Source organism: Acipenser ruthenus, chromosome 44 (assembly GCF_902713425.1).
Source record: "Acipenser ruthenus chromosome 44, fAciRut3.2 maternal haplotype, whole genome shotgun sequence".
In the NCBI taxonomy this organism is placed as follows: Eukaryota; Metazoa; Chordata; class Actinopteri; order Acipenseriformes; family Acipenseridae; genus Acipenser; species Acipenser ruthenus.
The window spans coordinates 4,202,580-4,212,215 of NC_081232.1; the positions used below are offsets into that span (position 1 = coordinate 4,202,580).

The following is a 9,636-nucleotide window of genomic DNA, read 5'->3' on the forward strand; positions in this document are numbered from 1 at the left end:
GACTCACCCCCAGCTCACTAAACATAAAAGTCATGAAAGCAGAAATGCAATCGCCTGCGGCCACACCACCTTGAATAAGCCTGATCTCGTCTGATCTCAGAAGCTAAGCAATGTTGGGCTTGGTTAGTACTTGGATGGGAGACCACCTGGGAATATCAAGTGCTGCAGGCATTACATTTTTGTAATTACATTTTACAATTGAAATGTGTGGAGGCCAAAAGGAAATTTTGGAGGAATCACCCCCAGCTCACTAAACATAAAAGTCATGAAAGCAGAAATGCAATCGCCTGCGGCCACACCACCTTGAATAAGCCTGATCTCGTCTGATCTCAGAAGCTAAGCAATGTTGGGCTTGGTTAGTACTTGGATGGGAGACCACCTGGGAATATCAAGTGCTGCAGGCATTACATTTTACAATTGAAATGTGTGGAGGACAAAAGGAAATTTTGGAGGAATCACCCCCAGCTCACTAAACATAAAAGTCATGAAAGCAGAAATACAATCGCCTGCGGCCACACCACCTTGAATAAGCCTGATCTCGTCTGATCTCAGAAGCTAAGCAATGTTGGGCTTGGTTAGTACTTGGATGGGAGACCACCTGGGAATATCAAGTGCTGCAGGCATTACATTTTACAATTGAAATGTGTGGAGGACAAAAGGAAATTTTGGAGGAATCACCCCCAGCTCACTAAACATAAAAGTCATGAAAGCAGAAATGCAATCGCCTGCGGCCACACCACCTTGAATAAGCCTGATCTCGTCTGATCTCAGAAGCTAAGCAATGTTGGGCTTGGTTAGTACTTGGATGGGAGACCACCTGGGAATATCAAGTGCTGCAGGCATTACATTTTACAATTGAAATGTGTGGAGGACAAAAGGAAATTTTGGAGGAATCACCCCCAGCTCACTAAACATAAAAGTCATGAAAGCAGAAATGCAATCGCCTACGGCCACACCACCTTGAATAAGCCTGATCTCGTCTGATCTCAGAAGCTAAGCAATGTTGGGCTTGGTTAGTACTTGGATGGGAGACCACCTGGGAATATCAAGTGCTGCAGGCATTACATTTTTGTAATTACATTTTACAATTGAAATGTGTGGAGGACAAAAGGAAATTTTGGAGGAATCACCCCCAGCTCACTAAACATAAAAGTCATGAAAGCAGAAATGCAATCGCCTGCGGCCACACCACCTTGAATAAGCCTGATCTCGTCTGATCTCAGAAGCTAAGCAATGTTGGGCTTGGTTAGTACTTGGATGGGAGACCACCTGGGAATATCAAGTGCTGCAGGCATTACATTTTACAATTGAAATGTGTGGAGGACAAAAGGAAATTTTGGAGGAATCACCCCCAGCTCACTAAACATAAAAGTCATGAAAGCAGAAATGCAATCGCCTGCGGCCACACCACCTTGAATAAGCCTGATCTCGTCTGATCTCAGAAGCTAAGCAATGTTGGGCTTGGTTAGTACTTGGATGGGAGACCACCTGGGAATATCAAGTGCTGCAGGCATTACATTTTACAATTGAAATGTGTGGAGGACAAAAGGAAATTTTGGAGGAATCACCCCCAGCTCACTAAACATAAAAGTCATGAAAGCAGAAATGCAATCGCCTGCGGCCACACCACCTTGAATAAGCCTGATCTCGTCTGATCTCAGAAGCTAAGCAATGTTGGGCTTGGTTAGTACTTGGATGGGAGACCACCTGGGAATATCAAGTGCTGCAGGCATTACATTTTACAATTGAAATGTGTGGAGGACAAAAGGAAATTTTGGAGGAATCACCCCCAGCTCACTAAACATAAAAGTCATGAAAGCAGAAATGCAATCGCCTACGGCCACACCACCTTGAATAAGCCTGATCTCGTCTGATCTCAGAAGCTAAGCAATGTTGGGCTTGGTTAGTACTTGGATGGGAGACCACCTGGGAATATCAAGTGCTGCAGGCATTACATTTTTGTAATTACATTTTACAATTGAAATGTGTGGAGGACAAAAGGAAATTTTGGAGGAATCACCCCCAGCTCACTAAACATAAAAGTCATGAAAGCAGAAATGCAATCGCCTACGGCCACACCACCTTGAATAAGCCTGATCTCGTCTGATCTCAGAAGCTAAGCAATGTTGGGCTTGGTTAGTACTTGGATGGGAGACCACCTGGGAATATCAAGTGCTGCAGGCATTACATTTTACAATTGAAATGTGTGGAGGACAAAAGGAAATTTTGGAGGAATCACCCCCAGCTCACTAAACATAAAAGTCATGAAAGCAGAAATGCAATCGCCTGCGGCCACACCACCTTGAATAAGCCTGATCTCGTCTGATCTCAGAAGCTAAGCAATGTTGGGCTTGGTTAGTACTTGGATGGGAGACCACCTGGGAATATCAAGTGCTGCAGGCATTACATTTTACAATTGAAATGTGTGGAGGACAAAAGGAAATTTTGGAGGAATCACCCCCAGCTCACTAAACATAAAAGTCATGAAAGCAGAAATGCAATCGCCTGCGGCCACACCACCTTGAATAAGCCTGATCTCGTCTGATCTCAGAAGCTAAGCAATGTTGGGCTTGGTTAGTACTTGGATGGGAGACCACCTGGGAATATCAAGTGCTGCAGGCATTACATTTTACAATTGAAATGTGTGGAGGACAAAAGGAAATTTTGGAGGAATCACCCCCAGCTCACTAAACATAAAAGTCATGAAAGCAGAAATGCAATCGCCTACGGCCACACCACCTTGAATAAGCCTGATCTCGTCTGATCTCAGAAGCTAAGCAATGTTGGGCTTGGTTAGTACTTGGATGGGAGACCACCTGGGAATATCAAGTGCTGCAGGCATTACATTTTTGTAATTACATTTTACAATTGAAATGTGTGGAGGACAAAAGGAAATTTTGGAGGAATCACCCCCAGCTCACTAAACATAAAAGTCATGAAAGCAGAAATGCAATCGCCTACGGCCACACCACCTTGAATAAGCCTGATCTCGTCTGATCTCAGAAGCTAAGCAATGTTGGGCTTGGTTAGTACTTGGATGGGAGACCACCTGGGAATATCAAGTGCTGCAGGCATTACATTTTTGTAATTACATTTTACAATTGAAATGTGTGGAGGACAAAAGGAAATTTTGGAGGAATCACCCCCAGCTCACTAAACATAAAAGTCATGAAAGCAGAAATGCAATTGCCTGCGGCCACACCACCTTGAATAAGCCTGATCTCGTCTGATCTCAGAAGCTAAGCAATGTTGGGCTTGGTTAGTACTTGGATGGGAGACCACCTGGGAATATCAAGTGCTGCAGGCATTACATTTTTGTAATTACATTTTACAATTGAAATGTGTGGACGACAAAAAGGAAATTTTGGAGGAATCACCCCCAGCTCACTAAACATAAAAGTCATGAAAGCAGAAATGCAATCGCCTGCGGCCACACCACCTTGAATAAGCCTGATCTCGTCTGATCTCAGAAGCTAAGCAGTGTTGGGCTTGGTTAGTATTTAGATGGGAGACCACCTGGGAATATCAAGTGCTGCAGGCATTACATTTTTGTAATTACATTTTACAATTGAAATGTGTGGAGGACAAAAGGAAATTTTGGAGGAATCACCCCCAGCTCACTAAACATAAAAGTCATGAAAGCAGAAATGCAATCGCCTGCGGCCACACCACCTTGAATAAGCCTGATCTCGTCTGATCTCAGAAGCTAAGCAGTGTTGGGCTTGGTTAGTATTTAGATGGGAGACCACCTGGGAATATCAAGTGCTGCAGGCATTACATTTTTGTTATTACATTTTACAATTGAAATGTGTGGAGGACAAAAGGAAATTTTGGAGGAATCACCCCCAGCTCACTAAACATAAAAGTCATGAAAGCAGAAATGCAATCTCCTGCGGCCACACCACCTTGAATAAGTCTGATCTCAGAAGCTAAGCAATGTTGGGCTTGGTTAGTACTCGGATGGGAGACCACCTGGTAATATCAAGTGCTGCAGGCATTATATTTTACAATTGAAATGTGTGGAGGACAAAAGGAAATTTTGGAGGAATCACCCCCAGCTCACTAAACATAAAAGTCATGAAAGCAGAAATGCAATCGCCTGCGGCCACACCACCTTGAATAAGCCTGATCTCAGAAGCTAAGCAATGTTGGGCTTGGTTAGTACTTGGATGGGAGACCACCTGGGAATATCAAGTGCTGCAGGCATTACATTTTTGTAATTACATTTTACAATTGAAATGTGTGGAGGACAAAAGGAAATTTTGGAGGAATCACCCCCAGCTCACTAAACATAAAAGTCATGAAAGCAGAAATGCAATCGCCTGCGGCCACACCACCTTGAATAAGCCTGATCTCAGAAGCTAAGCAATGTTGGGCTTGGTTAGTACTTGGATGGGAGACCACCTGGGAATATCAAGTGCTGCAGGCATTACATTTTTGTAATTACATTTTACAATTGAAATGTGTGGAGGACAAAAGGAAATTTTGGAGGAATCACCCCCCAGCTCACTAAACATAAAAGTCATGAAAGCAGAAATGCAATGGCCTGCGGCCACACCATCTTGAATAAGCCTGATCTCGTCTGATCTCAGAAGCTAAGCAATGTTGGGCTTGGTTAGTACTTGGATGGGAGACCACCTGGGAATATCAAGTGCTGCAGGCATTACATTTTACAATTGAAATGTGTGGAGGACAAAAGGAAATTTTGGAGGAATCACCCCCAGCTCACTAAACATAAAAGTCATGAAAGCAGAAATGCAATCGCCTGCGGCCACACCACCTTGAATAAGCCTCATCTCGTCTGATTTCAGAAGTTAAGCAATGTTGGGCTTGGTTAGTACTTGGATGGGAGACCACCTGGGAATATCAAGTGCTGCAGGCATTACATTTTACAATTGAAATGTGTGGAGGACAAAAGGACATTTTGGAGGAATCACCCCCAGCTCACTAAACATAAAAGTCATGAAAGCAGAAATGCAATCGCCTGCGGCCACACCACCTTGAATAAGCCTGATCTCGTCTGATCTCAGAAGCTAAGCAATGTTGGGCTTGGTTAGTACTTGGATGGGAGACCACCTGGGAATATCAAGTGCTGCAGGCATTACATTTTACAATTGAAATGTGTGGAGGACAAAAGGAAATTTTGGAGGAATCACCCCCAGCTCACTAAACATAAAAGTCATGAAAGCAGTAATGCAATCGCCTGCGGCCACACCACCTTGAATAAGCCTGATCTCGTCTGATCTCAGAAGCTAAGCAATGTTGGGCTTGGTTAGTACTTGGATGGGAGACCACCTGGGAATATCAAGTGCTGCAGGCATTACATTTTTGTAATTACATTTTACAATTGAAATGTGTGGAGGACAAAAGGAAATTTTGGAGGAATCACCCCCAGCTCACTAAACATAAAAGTCATGAAAGCAGAAATGCAATCGCCTGCGGCCACACCACCTTGAATAAGCCTGATCTCGTCTGATCTCAGAAGCTAAGCAATGTTGGGTATTGGTTAGTACTTGGATGGGAGACCACCTGGGAATATCAAGTGCTGCAGGCATTACATTTTTGTAATTACATTTTACAATTGAAATGTGTGGAGGACAAAAGGAAATTTTGGAGGAATCACCCCCAGCTCACTAAACATAAAAGTCATGAAAGCAGAAATGCAATCGCCTGCGGCCACACCACCTTGAATAAGCCTGATCTCAGAAGCTAAGCAATGTTGGGCTTGGTTAGTACTTGGATGGGAGACCACCTGGGAATATCAAGTGCTGCAGGCATTACATTTTACAATTGAAATGTGTGGACGCCAAAGGGAAATTTTGGAGGAATCACCCCCAGCTCCCTAAACATAAAAGTCATGAAAGCAGAAATGCAATCGCCTGCGGCCACACCACCTTGAATAAGCCTGATCTCGTCTGATCTCAGAAGCTAAGCAATGTTGGGCTTGGTTAGTACTTGGATGGGAGACCACCTGGGAATATCAAGTGCTGCAGGCATTACATTTTTGTAATTACATTTTACAATTGAAATGTGTGGAGGACAAAAGGAAATTTTGGAGGAATCACCCCCAGCTCACTAAACATAAAAGTCATGAAAGCAGAAATGCAATCGCCTGCGGCCACACCACCTTGAATAAGCCTGATCTCGTTTGATCTCAGAAGCTAAGCAATGTTGGGCTTGGTTAGTACTTGGATGGTAGACCACCTGGGAATATCAAGTGCTGCAGGCATTACATTTTACAATTGAAATGTGTGGAGGACAAAAGGAAATTTTGGAGGAATCAGCCCCAGCTCACTAAACATAAAAGTCATGAAAGCAGAAATGCAATCGCCTGCGGCCACACCACCTTGAATAAGCCTGATCTCGTTTGATCTCAGAAGCTAAGCAATGTTGGGCTTGGTTAGTACTTGGATGGGAGACCACCTGGGAATATCAAGTGCTGCAGGCATTACATTTTTGTAATTACATTTTACAATTGAAATGTGTGGAGGCCAAAGGGAAATTTTGGAGGAATCACCCCTAGCTCCCTAAACATAAAAGTCATGAAAGCAGAAATGCAATCGCCTGCGTCCACACCACCTTGAATAAGCCTGATCTCGTCTGATCTCAGAAGCTAAGCAATGTTGGGCTTGGTTAGTACTTGGATGGGAGACCACCTGGGAATATCAAGTGCTACAGGCATTACATTTTTGTAATTACATTTTACAATTGAAATGTGTGGAGGCCAAAAGGAAATTTTGGAGGAATCACCCCCAGCTCACTAAACATAAAAGTCATGAAAGCAGAAATGCAATCGCCTGCGGCCACACCACCTTGAATAAGCCTGATCTCGTCTGATCTCAGAAGCTAAGCAATGTTGGGCTTGGTTAGTACTTGGATGAGAGACCACCTGGGAATATCAAGTGCTGCAGGCATTACATTTTACAATTGAAATGTGTGGAGGACAAAAGGAAATTTTGGAGGAATCACCCCCAGCTCACTAAACATAAAAGTCATGAAAGCAGAAATGCATTCGCCTGCGGCCACACCACCTTGAATAAGCCTGATCTCGTCTGATCTCAGAAGCTAAGCAATGTTGGGCTTGGTTAGTACTTGGATGGGAGACCACCTGGGAATATCAAGTGCTGCAGGCATTACATTTTACAATTGAAATGTGTGGAGGACAAAAGGAAATTTTGGAGGAATCACCCCCAGCTCACTAAACATAAAAGTCATGAAAGCAGAAATGCAATCGCCTGCGGCCACACCACCTTGAATAAGCCTGATCTCAGAAGCTAAGCAATGTTGGGCTTGGTTAGTACTTGGATGGGAGACCACCTGGGAATATCAAGTGCTGCAGGCATTACATTTTTGTAATTACATTTTACAATTGAAATGTGTGGAGGACAAAAGGAAATTTTGGAGGAATCAACCCCAGCTCCCTAAACATAAAAGTCATGAAAGCAGAAATGCAGTCGCCTGTAGCCACACCACCTTGCATAAGCCTGATCTCGTCTGATCTCAGAAGCTAAGCAATGTTGGGCTTGGTTAGTACTTGGATGGGAGACCACCTGGGAATATCAAGTGCTGCAGGCATTACATTTTACAATTGAAATGTGTGGAGGAAATTTTGGAGGAATCACCCCCAGCTCACTAAACATAAAAGTCATGAAAGCAGAAATGCAATCGCCTGCGGCCACACCACCTTGAATAAGCCTGATCTCGTCTGATCTCAGAAGCTAAGCAATGTTGGGCTTGGTTAGTACTTGGATGGGAGACCACCTGGGAATATCAAGTGCTGCAGGCATTACATTTTTGTAATTACATTTTACAATTGAAATGTGTGGAGGCCAAAAGGAAATTTTGGAGGAATCACCCCCAGCTCACTAAACATAAAAGTCATGAAAGCAGAAATGCAATCGCCTGCGGCCACACCACCTTGAATAAGTCTGATCTCAGAAGCTAAGCAATGTTGGGCTTGGTTAGTACTTGGATGAGAGACCACCTGGGAATATCAAGTGCTGCAGGCATTACATTTTACAATTGAAATGTGTGGAGGACAAAAGGAAATTTTGGAGGAATCACCCCCAGCTCACTAAACATAAAAGTCATGAAAGCAGAAATGCAATCTCCTGCGGCCACACCACCTTGAATAAGTCTGATCTCAGAAGCTAAGCAATGTTGGGCTTGGTTAGTACTTGGATGGGAGACCACCTGGGAATATCAAGTGCTGCAGGCATTACATTTTACAATTGAAATGTGTGGAGGACAAAAGGAAATTTTGGAGGAATCACCCCCAGCTCACTAAACATAAAAGTCATGAAAGCAGAAATGCAATCGCCTGCGGCCACACCACCTTGAATAAGCCTGATCTCAGAAGCTAAGCAATGTTGGGCTTGGTTAGTACTTGGATGGGAGACCACCTGGGAATATCAAGTGCTGCAGGCATTACATTTTTGTAATTACATTTTACAATTGAAATGTGTGGAGGACAAAAGGAAATTTTGGAGGAATCAACCCCAGCTCCCTAAACATAAAAGTCATGAAAGCAGAAATGCAGTCGCCTGCGGCCACACCACCTTGAATAAGCCTGATCTCGTCTGATCTCAGAAGCTAAGCAATGTTGGGCTTGGTTAGTACTTGGATGAGAGACCACCTGGGAATATCAAGTGCTGCAGGCATTACATTTTACAATTGAAATGTGTGGAGGACAAATGGAAATTTTGGAGGAATCACCCCCAGCTCACTAAACATAAAAGTCATGAAAGCAGAAATGCAATCGCCTGCGGCCACACCACCTTGAATAAGCCTGATCTCGTTTGATCTCAGAAGCTAAGCAATGTTGGGCTTGGTTAGTACTTGGATGGGAGACCACCTGGGAATATCAAGTGCTGCAGGCATTACATTTTTGTAATTACATTTTACAATTGAAATGTGTGGAGGAGAAAAGGAAATTTTGGAGGAATCACCCCCAGCTCCCTAAACATAAAAGTCATGAAAGCAGAAATGCAATCGCCTGCGGCCACACCACCTTGAATAAGCCTGATCTCAGAAGCTAAGCAATGTTGGGCTTGGTTAGTACTTGGATGGGAGACCACCTGGGAATATCAAGTGCTGCAGGCATTACATTTTTGTAATTACATTTTACAATTGAAATGTGTGGAGGACAAAAGGAAATTTTGGAGGAATCACCCCCAGCTCCCTAAACATAAAAGTCATGAAAGCAGAAATGCAATCGCCTGCGGCCACACCACCTTGAATAAGCCTGATCTCGTCTGATCTCAGAAGCTAAGCAATGTTGGGCTTGGTTAGTACTTGGATGGGAGACCACCTGGGAATATCAAGTGCTGCAGGCATTACATTTTACAATTGAAATGTGTGGAGGACAAAAGGAAATTTTGGAGGAATCACCCCCAGCTCACTAAACATAAAAGTCATGAAAGCAGAAATGCAATCGCCTGCGGCCACACCACCTTGAATAAGCCTGATCTCAGAAGCTAAGCAATGTTGGGCTTGGTTAGTACTTGGATGGGAGACCACCTGGGAATATCAAGTGCTGCAGGCATTACATTTTACAATTGAAATGTGTGGAGGACAAAAGGAAATTTTGGAGGAATCACCCCCAGCTCACTAAACATAAAAGTCATGAAAGCAGAA

The 9,636-nt window shown here is 43.6% G+C and overlaps 30 non-coding genes and 13 pseudogenes across 30 annotated transcripts; all 43 read left to right on the forward strand.

The window, feature by feature from the left end:
* The first annotated feature begins 52 nt into the window (after nt 1-52).
* Nucleotides 53-171, forward strand: LOC131717494 (5S ribosomal RNA). Its single transcript, XR_009316381.1, has one exon. It is a non-coding gene; the product is annotated as a 5S ribosomal RNA (ribosomal RNA).
* A 114-nt stretch (nt 172-285) lies between these two features.
* LOC131717495 (5S ribosomal RNA) lies at nt 286-404 on the forward strand. The gene has a single exon (XR_009316382.1). It is a non-coding gene; the product is annotated as a 5S ribosomal RNA (ribosomal RNA).
* Nucleotides 405-504: 100 nt separating this feature from the next.
* LOC131717496 (5S ribosomal RNA) lies at nt 505-623 on the forward strand. The gene has a single exon (XR_009316383.1). It is a non-coding gene; the product is annotated as a 5S ribosomal RNA (ribosomal RNA).
* Nucleotides 624-723: 100 nt separating this feature from the next.
* On the forward strand, nt 724-842 carry LOC131717497 (5S ribosomal RNA). The gene has a single exon (XR_009316384.1). It is a non-coding gene; the product is annotated as a 5S ribosomal RNA (ribosomal RNA).
* Nucleotides 843-942: 100 nt separating this feature from the next.
* Nucleotides 943-1,061, forward strand: LOC131712482 (5S ribosomal RNA). Its single transcript, XR_009314373.1, has one exon. It is a non-coding gene; the product is annotated as a 5S ribosomal RNA (ribosomal RNA).
* Nucleotides 1,062-1,175: 114 nt separating this feature from the next.
* On the forward strand, nt 1,176-1,294 carry LOC131717499 (5S ribosomal RNA). The gene has a single exon (XR_009316386.1). It is a non-coding gene; the product is annotated as a 5S ribosomal RNA (ribosomal RNA).
* A 100-nt stretch (nt 1,295-1,394) lies between these two features.
* Nucleotides 1,395-1,513, forward strand: LOC131717500 (5S ribosomal RNA). The gene has a single exon (XR_009316387.1). It is a non-coding gene; the product is annotated as a 5S ribosomal RNA (ribosomal RNA).
* Nucleotides 1,514-1,613: 100 nt separating this feature from the next.
* LOC131717501 (5S ribosomal RNA) lies at nt 1,614-1,732 on the forward strand. The gene has a single exon (XR_009316388.1). It is a non-coding gene; the product is annotated as a 5S ribosomal RNA (ribosomal RNA).
* Nucleotides 1,733-1,832: 100 nt separating this feature from the next.
* LOC131712483 (5S ribosomal RNA) lies at nt 1,833-1,951 on the forward strand. The gene has a single exon (XR_009314374.1). It is a non-coding gene; the product is annotated as a 5S ribosomal RNA (ribosomal RNA).
* A 114-nt stretch (nt 1,952-2,065) lies between these two features.
* LOC131712484 (5S ribosomal RNA) lies at nt 2,066-2,184 on the forward strand. Its single transcript, XR_009314375.1, has one exon. It is a non-coding gene; the product is annotated as a 5S ribosomal RNA (ribosomal RNA).
* A 100-nt stretch (nt 2,185-2,284) lies between these two features.
* On the forward strand, nt 2,285-2,403 carry LOC131717502 (5S ribosomal RNA). The gene has a single exon (XR_009316389.1). It is a non-coding gene; the product is annotated as a 5S ribosomal RNA (ribosomal RNA).
* Nucleotides 2,404-2,503: 100 nt separating this feature from the next.
* Nucleotides 2,504-2,622, forward strand: LOC131717503 (5S ribosomal RNA). The gene has a single exon (XR_009316390.1). It is a non-coding gene; the product is annotated as a 5S ribosomal RNA (ribosomal RNA).
* A 100-nt stretch (nt 2,623-2,722) lies between these two features.
* Nucleotides 2,723-2,841, forward strand: LOC131712485 (5S ribosomal RNA). Its single transcript, XR_009314376.1, has one exon. It is a non-coding gene; the product is annotated as a 5S ribosomal RNA (ribosomal RNA).
* A 114-nt stretch (nt 2,842-2,955) lies between these two features.
* LOC131712486 (5S ribosomal RNA) lies at nt 2,956-3,074 on the forward strand. The gene has a single exon (XR_009314377.1). It is a non-coding gene; the product is annotated as a 5S ribosomal RNA (ribosomal RNA).
* A 114-nt stretch (nt 3,075-3,188) lies between these two features.
* LOC131717504 (5S ribosomal RNA) lies at nt 3,189-3,307 on the forward strand. Its single transcript, XR_009316391.1, has one exon. It is a non-coding gene; the product is annotated as a 5S ribosomal RNA (ribosomal RNA).
* A 115-nt stretch (nt 3,308-3,422) lies between these two features.
* On the forward strand, nt 3,423-3,541 carry LOC131712727 (5S ribosomal RNA). The gene has a single exon (XR_009314616.1). It is a non-coding gene; the product is annotated as a 5S ribosomal RNA (ribosomal RNA).
* Nucleotides 3,542-3,655: 114 nt separating this feature from the next.
* Nucleotides 3,656-3,774, forward strand: LOC131712728 (5S ribosomal RNA). Its single transcript, XR_009314617.1, has one exon. It is a non-coding gene; the product is annotated as a 5S ribosomal RNA (ribosomal RNA).
* Nucleotides 3,775-3,888: 114 nt separating this feature from the next.
* Nucleotides 3,889-3,997, forward strand: LOC131716535 (5S ribosomal RNA; annotated as a pseudogene).
* A 100-nt stretch (nt 3,998-4,097) lies between these two features.
* LOC131714861 (5S ribosomal RNA) lies at nt 4,098-4,206 on the forward strand (annotated as a pseudogene).
* Nucleotides 4,207-4,320: 114 nt separating this feature from the next.
* Nucleotides 4,321-4,429, forward strand: LOC131714862 (5S ribosomal RNA; annotated as a pseudogene).
* Nucleotides 4,430-4,544: 115 nt separating this feature from the next.
* Nucleotides 4,545-4,663, forward strand: LOC131710510 (5S ribosomal RNA). The gene has a single exon (XR_009312382.1). It is a non-coding gene; the product is annotated as a 5S ribosomal RNA (ribosomal RNA).
* A 100-nt stretch (nt 4,664-4,763) lies between these two features.
* Nucleotides 4,764-4,882, forward strand: LOC131713696 (5S ribosomal RNA; annotated as a pseudogene).
* A 100-nt stretch (nt 4,883-4,982) lies between these two features.
* LOC131717505 (5S ribosomal RNA) lies at nt 4,983-5,101 on the forward strand. The gene has a single exon (XR_009316392.1). It is a non-coding gene; the product is annotated as a 5S ribosomal RNA (ribosomal RNA).
* A 100-nt stretch (nt 5,102-5,201) lies between these two features.
* LOC131717506 (5S ribosomal RNA) lies at nt 5,202-5,320 on the forward strand. Its single transcript, XR_009316393.1, has one exon. It is a non-coding gene; the product is annotated as a 5S ribosomal RNA (ribosomal RNA).
* A 114-nt stretch (nt 5,321-5,434) lies between these two features.
* Nucleotides 5,435-5,554, forward strand: LOC131714031 (5S ribosomal RNA; annotated as a pseudogene).
* A 114-nt stretch (nt 5,555-5,668) lies between these two features.
* On the forward strand, nt 5,669-5,777 carry LOC131714863 (5S ribosomal RNA; annotated as a pseudogene).
* Nucleotides 5,778-5,877: 100 nt separating this feature from the next.
* LOC131717507 (5S ribosomal RNA) lies at nt 5,878-5,996 on the forward strand. The gene has a single exon (XR_009316394.1). It is a non-coding gene; the product is annotated as a 5S ribosomal RNA (ribosomal RNA).
* Nucleotides 5,997-6,110: 114 nt separating this feature from the next.
* Nucleotides 6,111-6,229, forward strand: LOC131711910 (5S ribosomal RNA). The gene has a single exon (XR_009313799.1). It is a non-coding gene; the product is annotated as a 5S ribosomal RNA (ribosomal RNA).
* Nucleotides 6,230-6,329: 100 nt separating this feature from the next.
* Nucleotides 6,330-6,448, forward strand: LOC131709866 (5S ribosomal RNA). Its single transcript, XR_009311730.1, has one exon. It is a non-coding gene; the product is annotated as a 5S ribosomal RNA (ribosomal RNA).
* Nucleotides 6,449-6,562: 114 nt separating this feature from the next.
* LOC131713502 (5S ribosomal RNA) lies at nt 6,563-6,681 on the forward strand (annotated as a pseudogene).
* A 114-nt stretch (nt 6,682-6,795) lies between these two features.
* Nucleotides 6,796-6,914, forward strand: LOC131712392 (5S ribosomal RNA). The gene has a single exon (XR_009314285.1). It is a non-coding gene; the product is annotated as a 5S ribosomal RNA (ribosomal RNA).
* Nucleotides 6,915-7,014: 100 nt separating this feature from the next.
* Nucleotides 7,015-7,133, forward strand: LOC131717508 (5S ribosomal RNA). Its single transcript, XR_009316395.1, has one exon. It is a non-coding gene; the product is annotated as a 5S ribosomal RNA (ribosomal RNA).
* A 100-nt stretch (nt 7,134-7,233) lies between these two features.
* On the forward strand, nt 7,234-7,342 carry LOC131714864 (5S ribosomal RNA; annotated as a pseudogene).
* A 114-nt stretch (nt 7,343-7,456) lies between these two features.
* LOC131711303 (5S ribosomal RNA) lies at nt 7,457-7,575 on the forward strand. The gene has a single exon (XR_009313186.1). It is a non-coding gene; the product is annotated as a 5S ribosomal RNA (ribosomal RNA).
* Nucleotides 7,576-7,667: 92 nt separating this feature from the next.
* On the forward strand, nt 7,668-7,786 carry LOC131717510 (5S ribosomal RNA). The gene has a single exon (XR_009316397.1). It is a non-coding gene; the product is annotated as a 5S ribosomal RNA (ribosomal RNA).
* Nucleotides 7,787-7,900: 114 nt separating this feature from the next.
* Nucleotides 7,901-8,009, forward strand: LOC131716405 (5S ribosomal RNA; annotated as a pseudogene).
* A 100-nt stretch (nt 8,010-8,109) lies between these two features.
* Nucleotides 8,110-8,218, forward strand: LOC131716199 (5S ribosomal RNA; annotated as a pseudogene).
* A 100-nt stretch (nt 8,219-8,318) lies between these two features.
* Nucleotides 8,319-8,427, forward strand: LOC131714865 (5S ribosomal RNA; annotated as a pseudogene).
* Nucleotides 8,428-8,541: 114 nt separating this feature from the next.
* Nucleotides 8,542-8,660, forward strand: LOC131712394 (5S ribosomal RNA). Its single transcript, XR_009314287.1, has one exon. It is a non-coding gene; the product is annotated as a 5S ribosomal RNA (ribosomal RNA).
* Nucleotides 8,661-8,760: 100 nt separating this feature from the next.
* Nucleotides 8,761-8,879, forward strand: LOC131709867 (5S ribosomal RNA). The gene has a single exon (XR_009311731.1). It is a non-coding gene; the product is annotated as a 5S ribosomal RNA (ribosomal RNA).
* Nucleotides 8,880-8,993: 114 nt separating this feature from the next.
* On the forward strand, nt 8,994-9,102 carry LOC131714866 (5S ribosomal RNA; annotated as a pseudogene).
* Nucleotides 9,103-9,216: 114 nt separating this feature from the next.
* Nucleotides 9,217-9,335, forward strand: LOC131717511 (5S ribosomal RNA). The gene has a single exon (XR_009316398.1). It is a non-coding gene; the product is annotated as a 5S ribosomal RNA (ribosomal RNA).
* Nucleotides 9,336-9,435: 100 nt separating this feature from the next.
* LOC131714867 (5S ribosomal RNA) lies at nt 9,436-9,544 on the forward strand (annotated as a pseudogene).
* Nucleotides 9,545-9,636: the final 92 nt, after the last annotated feature.